Consider the following 12,534-nt stretch of genomic DNA (forward strand, 5'->3'; position numbering starts at 1 on the left):
GGAACCTGGATCCTTTGGTGAGCCAGGGAATAGCTACAGGGCAGGCGGGGCCAGCTGCCCACCCGCTGGCCCGCGCCCAATGCACCTGCCATGGGATGAGGGAGGTGGATCAGTCGGCCTGGATCATTCAGCCCTTGGTCTCTCTCCTCAGGAGTCCAGCGCCTTAGCACACTGGGGTCCTGGTCTGTGATTTTGGATCCCAGGTGCTACCATAATACACCTAATAGCCATAAAAATATACAGCACCTAACACACTGGGGTCCTGGTCTCTGATTGTGGCGCCCAGGTGCTACCATAATAAACCTAATAGCCACAAAAATATACAGCACCTAACACATTGGGGTTCTCATTACTGAGGTGCCCAGGTGCTACCGTAATACACCTACTAGCAATAAAATGTACAGCGCCTAGCACACTAGGGTGCTGCTACAATACAAATAAATAGTATTAGATAATAACGATAGTGAATCCAGCTCCTCGCCCCCAGGTAGATACGTTCCCACTGGGGAATGGCCACTCAAGCCCCAGGTCCCGGGGAGCCTGCAGGTGGGGATATTGTCATTTAGATTGTCAAAAGGGGGGATTGGTGATGGAGGGGGGGCACTGACTTCATCTGAGATGCCTTTAAAAGGGCCTGAGTTTTGGAAAGGGCGGAGCCACCACCCTCCGAGAGCCAGGCCCCTGTAGGGACCCATAATACAGAGACACCCAGAGTCATTTCTGAATGGCCTGGCCTCGGCTGACAGCCAGCAGTGCTGGATTCAAACCAAGCGGCCTGCTCTTGGTCTCCTGAGCCAGTCAGGCCCCTCACTCACTATCTGCCAAGGCATTTTTGCCTGGGCCTCCCGTGCGGCAAAAGCCCCAGGAGGGACATGCTCTGAGACCTCGTCCCACGTCCCCGGGGTCCCTAGAGCACCAAGCCCTGGGGGCTGGGTTCTGTGGGGGTTGGCGCATTACAGATGCCAGATTAGTTAAGAATAGATCTGGACCGCCAGGACAAGCCGTAGCTGGGGGACTCGGCTGAGGTCTTGGGGTTTTCTCTTCCCCAGAGAAACGGCCCCTTCAGTGCGAGATTGATATTCGGGGTCTCAGGGAGGCCACCAGGGTAGCACAATCCAGCTGCCCTTTGAAGAGTCTCTGTCTTTTTTTATCCTACATTCTCTGGCCCCAGATCAAAGTGCGATAAGCTCAAACTTTGTCAAATAATAAAAAATCCCCTTTTTTCCCTCAGGTCTCTGTGACTCACTCGCTTTCTGTTTCCTCTGGATGGGCGCAGGAAACCAGCCCTGCCAGAAAAGTGCTAATTTTAGCCCCATCGTGCTCACATCTTCGCTGAGGGAGCGTTATTTATACGCTGCGGAGAGGCTAGTGTCTGGCTTATCAGAAGCATGCTACCTCCATCCTCTCCACATGTCCCCTGGACCCCTGGGGTGCCCTCTCGCTGCATGTCGGACCCAACGACTCGGGGGCAGCAGGACAGTCTCTAGAGAGGCAGAGTTGTTTAGTGGTTAGAACAACACGCTGGGAATCAGGCGCCCTCGGTTCTATTCCCAGCTGTGCCAAGTCACTTCCCTTCCGCGTACCTCAGTTTCCACTCCCAGTCTTTGTCTGTTTAGATTGCAAGCCTTTCAAAGCGGGAATTGTCCTGGCACAACAGGGCCCCGATCTCTGTTCGTGCTACCGTTAATGCAAATAGGCACCAACAAACCAGGACACCTGACCCATTTCATCCAGGACAACTCCCTCACAAAAGGGACGATGCTGGGAAAACCTGGACAGGTGCCAGCCCTAAATACAAATGCTCCTCACTAAGAGTGAGGTCGACTACAGCAAACACATTCGAGAAAGGGTCCCGCTAACGCATCAGCTTAAGGAGGGATTCCCCCCCGCCCCCCCCCCAACAGCGGTCAGGTTTGCATGCCTGCCGTCACATCTGGTTGCAGCAAACCTCAAGCCGAGGTGGGTGGCCTGGGCGTTCTCGCTGCATGGCCTGGTCTGTGCTGAGCCTGCCAGTTGGTGGAAGCTAGTCTTTGGACCAAGCCTGGTCAAACCACTGCCCATCAGCTATCAGGTGAGAACTGGAGAGACTTGCCCTACACCTGGGCTGGATTCAGACCTGTGGCTTTGGGTTCCACCACCACCGTTCAGGTCTCCATCTGGCTCTGGTTCAACCAGCAGGTTCCCATTAGACCAAAGCACCAAATTGTGCTGGGCTTGTTTTCCCATCAGTAACGGGACCCTTCCCCACACTCCGTAACACGCCGTGGAACCCAGGAAGGGAAAAGAGTTGGCTAGTGTGATTACCCAAAGCCAGCTTGACTTTCAGATGCTGAGCACTCTCTCCAGTCTGAGGAGAGGGCTGCTCAGGGGTGTCTGGGTCCATCCTGACCTGTGGAGGGGGACAAAGCAGGGATCCATAAATCAGGGATGAAATATTCACTCTCTTCTTCCTCCCTACCGGCCATGATCCAGTCCCAAATCCAGAGAGGACCAAGCAACCCCTGGAATCCCATTTAGCGCCCTTCTCAGAGAGCAGCTCTACAGTGCTCTAGCAAAGCAGATGGCAACAGCAGGACGGGGTGTTAAGAACGAAGCCGGACCGGCTGCCATGACATCTATGCAATGGGCCAGCTGGGGGGACAGGCTCGGACAGTACGCAGAATGGGAAAGCATATGGGACTTCTTAATGACAGAGAGGACATGCTAAGAGCAGCCCAGGGTAGACGGGTGGCAGACCCTGCTTTGTGTCCAAATCCTTTGTGTTCCTTAAAAGAACTCTGTGAAACTGGGGAATCCCGGTGGGAACAGCCCTCCCCCAGGACTTCTGGCCCAGGGCCCCAGGACTTGGGATGGAGGGAGGCCTCGCTGCCCACAGAGGAAGAGCCCCAGGCAGGGGCAGGGCAAGCTGTCCTCCCAGGGCACCACAATATGCCACCAGCACAATATGCTATAACACCAGGGTCCGCTACACCGCGTGATCATGACCCCACTGCCCGGCTTTATTCCAGGCGTCTGAAAGCACCACAGGGTTATTGCTAATCTGCTGCAGTCAGGTTAATCTCAGCTGACCGCGGGACCGCCGCCAGTCCATGACCAGGCAGCGTCCCCTCCTGACCTCAAGTCCGGCTTGACGTGTGAGCTCTCTGCAGCCGAGGTGGGCAACGTGACCCAAAAGATCCGGCCAACAGCAGCCAGTGATGAGTTCCGGCCTCTTGAGGCCAGTTCTCAGTGGTACGTCCCTATTCCTGACATCATCAACCCGTCTCGTGCTCAGTGTCACCTCTGGCAGCGGATGTGAAATGCCCCCAGCCTCCCGATGTCTTGCTGAAGCAGGGTCCAGGTTGCAGACCCATGGAAGCAGCTCTGAAACACGCAGGCTTGACAAAGCCCTACTCATGTATCTAGTGGTAACTTCTTTTGGCTCTACACCCTAGGCAGGTGGTCTGTGGCTGAGGCTGCTAAACAAACTCCCCTTAGGATGTTTGGCAGACAGCCCCGTTGGAGGACAGTTTCCTGCCTGGAGAGATGAGGACATCCCCTGCTGCCGTGGTGTGGCCGGAAGCACGGATATCTGCATCATGCTTTTTGCACCGACGGGCTGGGGTTTTTTTGGTTTCGTCCAGAAACCTTTAGCCCCAAGTCAGCTGCCTTGTGCTGGAAGCTCTCTGCAGCGTCTTTGAGATCACCTGTGTCCTGAGCAAAGAGGACACCAGCGTCTGCATAATCCAGGCTGGTAAAAGAGGTCGAACCAGCGGTTATCTCGGTATTTGCAAGGAGTCGTCCAAGGAGCCAATCCATTGCACAACGGACCTGGGCTGCGGCCAGGACACATCCCTGCATCACCCCGGATCGAGCATGAAACTTGTCAGTTCCCCAACGCACCCGGGCCCCTGAGTCATTAGCTAAAGCTTGAACCAGTCCCAGCCAGCTCTCACGACCAAATCGAAGGCTGCCTTTAGGTCTGTGTATGCGGCTGTCAAAGGCCACTTAAATCCACAATGGAGGCAGACAGGGCCCCAGCAGAGGAGAATTCACCTTGGCTTTCCTGCCGGGACCATCCCAAAAGGGTGGCAGCACTGGAGATGCAAACGCCTGTGCACCGAGCACCAACCACGTCGTGCCAGACGGTCACCGCAGTCTGAGCCCAGACAGATGCAAACTACTGACGAACACCAGACGCTGACCCAACCCCTGAGTCACAAGGCGAAGGCTCCACGAGCTCTTCTTCCTGGAGTCGCTGGGTCCCTGGCCTAGGGGCACCTCTCCCACCCCACTGGCCTGTATCCCACCTTTTAGCCCTCGGCCGCACCCTAGTGGGTGGAGGGCTCACGCCCGGGGCTCTGTCTGGGCAGGTCAAGCAGCTGCCTGCAGCCCACAGCCGTAGCAGCCCCGGGGCCAGGGGGAACCCCAGACTGCAGGCCCGGAGCCAAGAACCAGGGGGAGAGGGGGCAGCACAGACAGAAGGGGAGCGAACCTTCGGAGACCCTGACTCCCAGCGGGCAGGGAGGGGGCTGGGAGCAGCCTGAGCCAGCTTTTTCAAATGCTTTTAATTGCTCTGTTCTATTTTTGGCAAGGGAATTTGCTGGACGATTTGTGGCTTTGACTTGACATGCAATTACCTGGGGCTAGGGGACCCACGGGTGCGAGAGACTCCCCATCCCTTAGCCCATGCTGCCTCTGGGAGGAGAGATCAGAGGGCCGCCCCAGACCTCACCCGTCTACTCTCCTCTCTAAAACAGTGCTTGGGAGAGGAGTCCCATGCACAGCCCGGGCACAAGGGCTTTATTCTCCTCCCCAAATGCTTCCTGGGAGTAAAAAACCACTCGGTTATAGGGAGAAACGGGGAGAAATTAGGAGGCCCTGCCAGGGGGAGAGGGTTACAGCTGGGGTTGGGAAAGAGATGCAGAGATGCCGGAGCTGGGGAAAGATACAGACAGGCAGCAGCCATTCAGAGGAGAAGGCTCTTGTGCCAGCAGGAGTGGGGGATGCAGAAGAAAGTGGCACTAGGTGCTATGAGAAGAGGAGAGAGAGAGAGACAAAGGGCCTGGTTTCCCAGTGCCCTGCACCTTGTGCGGTTATTTACACTGCCAGCCCGATGGTTGCAGTGCCTTGGAAGAGGGTGGTATCCTTTTAAATAGCTTGTGAACCCCTTGACAGCACTCACCACGTTTTATGTCTCCAAAGGTGCCAGGCACCAGGCAGAGCAGCAGCGTGCGTGCGGAGCGAGGCTTGGCACGCAACGTGTAGTCAGCAAACAGGGCCCTTGTCATGCCGTGGGGTTCCGTCACATTATCCTCATCATTGTGTACAAGAGCAAAAAGACACAACCGTGTTGTAGGGACCCCATTCGCCACTGCCCTGCGAAGAGAAGGTCATTGACAGCAGTGCCAAGTGGGGGGACGCCCTGGCCGTGAATGCACTCTCGTGGCCCTGGTGCAATGGTGCCAGCCCTGAGCTTTTGAAAATCAGGAGTCAAAAATCACGAGACTGACTTAAAATCATGGGATTAAAAAAAATACATGTTTTAGACTCTCTTATTTCCTTTCCGGGTTTAGGGTTCACATTTTTAAGCTTTTTTCCAGAATCACAAGGACTTAGAAACTTGCTTTTTCTTTTTCAAAGGAAAGTCAATGTTCTCCCAAAATCACGGGAATCCGGGAGCTGGGGCTTTCAGAAAAATTTCACAAGAATTGCAATCATTGTACACCAGCCACGATGCCATAAAATGTGACCCAAGGGGCATGATTCTGAGTGGCCCTGATCCTGTGTTGAGGTTTTATAAGTTATTCAGGTAATGATATGTTTTCTAGTACAAGAGTTTTCCCTGGGAAGCATCCCGTTAAAAGCAGAGGTGATTCCCAGCTGCTGCATCAGGTCTTGCCTGTACTAAGTAAATTGGCATTGGTAGAACTGTGTTGAAGTGGTAAGACCAGGCTAAATGTCTCCAGCAGAGGGGGTGGGAAATTTTTCTTGGAAACCTATTTTTAGCCGAAACTGCCGTTTTTATCAAAATCAAGACTTTTTTTTTGGGGGGGGGGGGGGGAGTGTCAGTTTTAATCAAAGTTTGTTTATAAAGAAAAACCCTGCAGCATTTCAGTAACGTCAAAGCTTCCAGTTTCACCATCGCCCGGACAAAAAGTTGTGATTTTTTGCTTAGAAACTAAAGCCAGGGAGTTTTTTTAAAATCTAAATAAACATTTTTTAAAAAAAGTTTAAAAGGCCAAAATCAAAACGAAATGTTTTGCTGGGCCTGCAAGACGAAGCGCATTCAAACAGGAGCCATTTGGGGGAAGACCTGTGGCCTGTATGATACAGGAGGCCAGGCTCCTTCCCCTCCCCGCTGGGAGATCGACCCTTTTGGTCTCAGGCAGCGCCCTGAACGTGTGCAGACTTGCTGCAGGGCCGGAGGGCTTGGATTTCCCTCCTTGCAGAGGATGCAGATCACGTCTCTGAAATACAACAATTCTGCCTCCAGCCGCACCCCGGTAGTGCCAGGGCTGAAGGGCTTTTCGACCCCAAATGCGGGGGTTTTTTTCTATTGTTAACTCTGGCAGCATGGTCTGGTGGTTAGAGCAAGGGGGTGGCACGGGAATCAGGATTCCTGGGTTCTAGTCCCGTTGCTGAGAGGAAGTGGAATGGGTTAGAAGAAGCGGAGGGGATAGGGCCTGTGGGAGTCCGGACTCCTGGGTTCTATTCCTGGCACTGAAAGGAAGTGGAGTCTGGTGGTAGATCAGGGTGACCTGGGAGTCAGGACACCTGGGTTCTCTGCGTATCACTGTATATAAAATGTGTGTGTTCCGTTTATTTGTAGTATTCGGTTAGGATCCTGGGATCAGGTCCTGCTCAACTGCATCTAGGCCAGACCCTGCCCAGTGCAAGCTTGTTCCCTGCAAAGTACTGTCTGCTCTCGTTGTAAGCGGCTGGAGCAATGCGACCTTTACCGCATCCCTGCACAGAGCTGCCCGCGAGGAAATATTTCCAAATTCAGCCTGCTTTTAGCCTCCTCCTGTCCCCTTCTCCTCCTGCTGGCAGGGAGTCATTGACCGCTGAAGTCAATGGAAGCCCGACGGGTTTTGGATCAGACCCTCCTGGCATGCGTCTCGGACGCCCTCCCAGGCTGCAACCGGAGAAAGCCCCAAGCGCGGAGGAGAACGCCTGCGCTAGGAACCTGCCGGAACGCGTTGCGTTCACTGGGTTCTGGGGCTGTAAGTCCTGACAGGGCTTATTCGGGGCCTGGGCGTGATCCAGCCCCCTGGAGAGCAAGAGCAGCGGCGTCCAAATCCGTAACCACAGGGCAGCCAGTGACCCGCCTGGCAAAAGACCGAGTCGTACTGGGGAGAGCGAGGGAGACTCCGTCTCCCTGTGGTATTTGAAGCCTTGTCAGACATAATTGTCACCACGTCTGGCTGGCTCTTACCCGCTCTTGGCCAGCTGCTCCCTGACACACTCCGTCTGTCTAGCTCTGGGCCTGAGCTGGTTCCCGTCACCCGAGTAGCTGAGCTCCTCATAGACCTCAATGGACTTAAAGGAGGCAGGGCAGTGCCATTCCCCACATTGTACGGATGGGGAAACTGAGGCCAGGACCTCCGGCTGGGCCCCTAAATACCTCTGAGGATCTGGGCCCAAGAGACGAAGGGCTAGACCATGAATGGGATTTCGAGTACTAGAGAGGGATGCTTACCCGGGCTGCCAGCATTATATTTGAGAACTACAGGGCAGTTTTCTTAGCACCAGGATCCCCTTTGCCTCCCCAGGTGAGCAGCCCAGAGAGCCTGCTCTGCCCACACATATCCCACTGCAGGCACCAGCACTGGGCACACGCACGAGGCCCAAATGCTGATGCCTCCTGTGCCATTCAGCCGTGTCCCGGGTAGTGTGCGTCCATGTTCAGCCATGCCCTAGCCCCTCCTGTCCCCAGGAGCTCAGCGGCCAAAGGAGAGTGGTAAGAGCTGCAGAGATCAAAGGCATTCTGGGCTGCTTTAGTATGGGGCAGGCAGTATTTTATTTCTAGAAAGGCTCTCCCTGATAATACGGGGCTTCTGGCACCCCTCGGCACCACTGACCTTGTCAAAGCAGCAGTGCACCCCCTCTGGTGCCTAACTCCCCATGGCACCTACATTTCTGCTGGTTGGCAATTTGAAAGCAGCCTGAGTTCTGTGTTCACCCCCAGCTAAGGAGCAACTTGAAGCCAGTGGGGCCCAATCCTGTAGCTGTGCTTTGAGCGCTCCTGACCGCTGATACCTGCTGGCTCCCACAGCAGGAGGGCCGGATTCAGGCCTCCGGTAAGTGTGGGGCCAGGGGAAGGAGCAGCACACCCACAAAAAAGACAGCCAGGGGCATGTAAGGTGAGCTGGAGGGGTGGGACTCACCACTCTCCCTCCTTGGGGTCTGCTCAGAAGAAGAGTCAAAATGAGCCTTTGCCAGCGGTGCATGATTCATCCATCCCAAGGCCAGAAGGGACCCTGGAGACCATCTAGTCCAACCCCTTGTATGACACAGGCCAGAGAACTGCCCTCAAGTCATTCCTAGAGCAGATCTGAGCAGGAGGCCAAACCCTGACAATCTGCAATCTGGACACCTTTGGCTTCACGTTCTCTCTCTGCTCTTGTGGCTCAAACCCGGATTTCCACGTGGCAGTTGGGACAGGAAGCAGGAGCAGAGAAAGCTGTTTCCCTAGCCTGTTCACACGCAGGTAATCTGTGAGGATTGCCAGGCCGGGGGCCAGGGGCAGCCCCGCTAAAATCAGAATCCCGTCCTTGGCCGTGTCCTGGAGCTGATGCACTTTAGCGGGAGATGCAGGATGCCCCTAAAGCAGGGTGGGTTGTTAAGACACTGAGCTGGGCCATAGTCAGAGATCTGGGCTCTCCTCCCAGATCTGCCCCTGATTTCCGATATGACCTTGGGCAAGTCGTTTAGGCCCAGATCTTCAAAGGCATCCCAGTGAAATCAAGAGGCATTGGGTGACTTAAATAGCTCCGAGGATCTGGGCCTTAATCGCTCTGGACCTCAGTTCCTCAGCTGTAGAATGGAGCTAATCCTCTTCCTTCCCCCCGCCTTTGTCCGGCCTGTTCAGACTGCGGGTTAGGCACTCACTCTCACGATGCAGATGTGCAGCGCCCAGCACCAGAGGGCGGCTAATAATAATTAGGCCGGACCCTTGCTGCAGAGGAAGGGTTTTCCAAGCCCCCACCTGTTCGAGGTTGGTTTGTGTCCTGAAGCCCAGATCTGCTGAGGGATTTTGTCCCTTTGCGAGGCTGATCCACTTCCACATACTCAGTCAAAAGCAGCCAAGTGTCCAGGTTTACACTCTAGCTCAGCCCTAGCTGGGGAATTCTGCTTGGCAAATACACATGGTCCAGCCTCTCGGTTGTGAGCTGCAGCCCTCGTAACTCGGGTTATGACCTTGTAAGCCCCACAGGATGGGCTGGGCTGGTGTTTGGAGGGGAGCCTGCCAGGTGCAGCTGGACCTGTGTGTGTGACTCACAGGTGGCACTCCCCAGGGCTGGGTTTGGGGGCTGGCTCTGGCTTGGCTTGAGACATAAAACGCAATTTCGAGGCAGGGTTTATGGTCCTTCCCTCCAGAGCAGGATTTCCCTGTGCCACTCCCAAGTTGGGGATCTAGTTATTATCGCTCCAATTATCCTAGCCATGTGCTGCCAGGGTAAGACCAGCTTTCTGTTTAAAGAGCAACTCGTCTAAGTGCTCTAAAATCCACACGGTTGCTCGGATTGCCTTGAATTTAGGGGTGCCTCGTGGGGGCACTGGCGAGGGTCAGTGCATCACATTTGGGCTAATTTGAGCAAGGGTTTCCCAAGATACTGTTGTTGCTTTACAGCACCCAGAAGAGAGCTGGGTACTTCCCAGAACTGCATGGGCCCTGCTCAGTCTGATGTTAGGGCTGTGGAGATCGGTGGAAAGGGAGTGAGGGTGATGGAGGATGAAGGGCTCTAGCAAGAGGCTCCCAGGGATCCGCGGCGCCTGCCTGTGGCCATTTTGTCGCCTCCAATGGGCTTTTGAGTGGTAAGGTTTATTTGTGTGATGGTGGCAGGCCGAGTCTCCCCAGGGCCGCTGCACCAAAGACAGACAAAGGCTCTTGTAGCCCCGGTTGGCAGCTGGGGAGCTGAAACCCGGAGAGAGTCAATAATCCAGGGTCGCAAAGAAGGGGCTGTAGCAGAGCTGGGCACATACTCCAGGTCTCCATGGCCACTTTTCTGACACTGACAATGGCCAGCTCCTGTCTGGCGCTTTTCAGCCACAGAGCACCAGGCGCCTTCCAAAGCGGGCCAGTGCCATTAGCTTGGCCTTAGAGGTGGGGAAACTGAGGCACCAAGGAGGGGGAGGGACTTGCCCACGCTCACCCTGCAGTCCAGCGACAGAGCCAGGGACAGAACCCAGGTCTCCCAGTCCAGTGCTCTATCCACTAGGCCAGGCAGCCTCCCTAACCACGCAGCTTGGCGCGTCCTGGTCCTGTAGCGCTTAGTGCTGGGGCCTGAGAGTCAGGACACCTGGGTTCCCTTCCGATCGCTGCTGCTGAGTCGCTGTGCCAGCTTGGGCAAAAATAGGGGGACGAGACACCCCGATATTAGGGGCTTTGTCTTGCAACTATACCTACCCCCCCCCCCCGCAAGAAAAAAAATGGTGCTATTTTTCACACTTGCTATGTGGTCACCCTGGGCAAAAGTCCCTCCCTTCTCCGTGCCTCGGTCCGTCCCCCCTCCCGGGAGGGGATAATCACCCCACTTTGGGGGAGGGGATTGTTATTGCCTTTGAATTTCCAGCCCCTGGGGTGCAGGGGTCAGAGGGTGGCTAGGCGGAATGTGTGAATCGCAGCTGGCAATTGGGGGGCGGGCCGGGGAGCGGGGGGGCAGGAGTCCAGAGCGGCTGCTGCTCTGGGGGGGAGGGGGTCTCTCGGCTCGGCTCGGCTCGGCTCGGCTTTTCTCTTCCGTCCTTTTTCAGGCCAGGCGCTGGGAGCCTCTCGCCGGCAGCAACTTCGTGCGGGGAGGTAGGAGGCCGCGGGGGGCCAGGGGAGCCAAGCCCCCGGGCGCAGGGGAGGGAGCGCGGCCGGAGGCGGCGGGGGGAAGCGGGCTGGGGAGGCGGAGCGGCCGGGGATGCATGGGGAAGGAGGCGGAGAAGGGGCAGGAGGAGGCAGGGCTGGCCGGGCGGCCGCTGCTGCGATCCGCGCCCGGGGGGCTGCACCCGGGGACCGGCTGGAACTGACCAGCCAGGCAGCGAGGGCTACCGGGAGCCGGGGCAGCGGTCGGCGGGGTGAGCCGGCCCCGGTGCACCCACCCTTGGGGGCGAAAGGGGCTCCCATCCGGCAGCAAGAAAGTTACAGCCAGGTCCGGAGCGGCCGCTGGACCCCTCTGCCTGCATTGCACTGGGAGGTGGGCGCAGACCAGAAGTGGGGTGAGGGGCTTGCAAACCGCCCAGCGCCCCCGGATCACCAGTACTGGACTGGGGGCATCCGTAGACGCTGGAAAAGCGAGTTTTCTGCCTTGGAAAAGGAACCCAGCTGTTTGAGCCCAAGCAAAATATCTGGCGTTACCAGCTACTTAGTGGATTTCCCTCCCAAAATATTATAGCCGTCTCCCGTTTCTTTCTATCCTTCCATTCCCCCGTTTCTTTCTATCCTTCCATTCCCCCGTTTCTTTCTTTCTTTCTTTCTTTCTTTCTTTCTTTCTTTCTTTCTTTCTTTCTTTCTTTCTTTCTTTCTTTCTTTCTTTCTTTCTTTCTTTCTTTCTACTCTCCATACACCCCATCTATTTATCTATTTATCCCTATACAACCTCTCTCTCTCTCTATCTCATCTTCTTCCCCGCCCCCTTATTTCTCCAGGAGCATATTTCTTTCTCAAAACAAACCCGAGAGCCAAGGGGTTAAACGTCCAGTCTGCAGCCCCCTTGCCCCAACCCCTGGATGTGACTTGGGAGCTCTTCAGAAAGAAGGTAAGTGACGCCGGTTGATTATTCTCTGTAGATAAGTGGATTGCCATGGAAAAGCAGCTCTTCTCCATTCGGCCCCTGTCTATTACTCACTGGAACTGGGTCAGTTGCACTGTAGTTTGAAACCTGTTGCCTGGGTGTGCTGCTGGCTAATTGTCATACACCTGTTGGGTTTTTGAGACTATCTTTTAGCTGCTACTCCCCAGAAAAATGCCAGAAAATTGTGTTGTGTGTGTGTGTGTTAAAATGGGTCTTGTTGTACCAACCTTGGTTGCAAATGAAGCTTTCATCTGCTCGTAATATTTCACCTTGCACTGATGTCTGTCTGAAAGAACCACCGGGTGGATTGTTGTAAAAGCAATGGGGTGGGGCGGGGGTTCATAATATTTCAGACACCAGATGCTTAACAAAAAGTCAATCTGACTTTTTAAAGTTCCCCTTTTTTCTGCCCATCGTGGGTGTGACATAGTTACCAGGATGTGTTTATTTGTGTGCACCGGGGTGTGTTGAAAGCAGTGGCTGGGAAGTGGCAATGAGAGCCGGGGCAATGCTTTAGCAAGCCACACACACAAAACAGCGCCCATCAAGTTTG

The 12,534-nt window shown here is 55.2% G+C and overlaps 1 protein-coding gene across 4 annotated transcripts in view; it reads left to right on the top strand.

Annotated features, from left to right (window-relative positions):
- The first annotated feature begins 10,958 nt into the window (after positions 1-10,958).
- ADAMTSL4 (ADAMTS like 4) overlaps positions 10,959-12,534 on the top strand; it is a 59,959-nt gene continuing 58,383 nt past the window's right edge. For 2 of the 4 annotated variants that reach the window (XM_073322869.2, XM_073322865.2), the window contains exon 1: positions 11,140-11,945. The gene's annotated coding sequence lies outside the window, so the exon portion shown is untranslated. Of the gene's footprint in view, positions 11,003-11,139; positions 11,946-12,534 lie in introns of those variants that run through there. The other 2 variants (XM_073322868.2, XM_073322867.2) reach the window with 2 other exon arrangements.

Source organism: Lepidochelys kempii, chromosome 24 (assembly GCF_965140285.1).
Source record: "Lepidochelys kempii isolate rLepKem1 chromosome 24, rLepKem1.hap1, whole genome shotgun sequence".
In the NCBI taxonomy this organism is placed as follows: Eukaryota; Metazoa; Chordata; order Testudines; family Cheloniidae; genus Lepidochelys; species Lepidochelys kempii.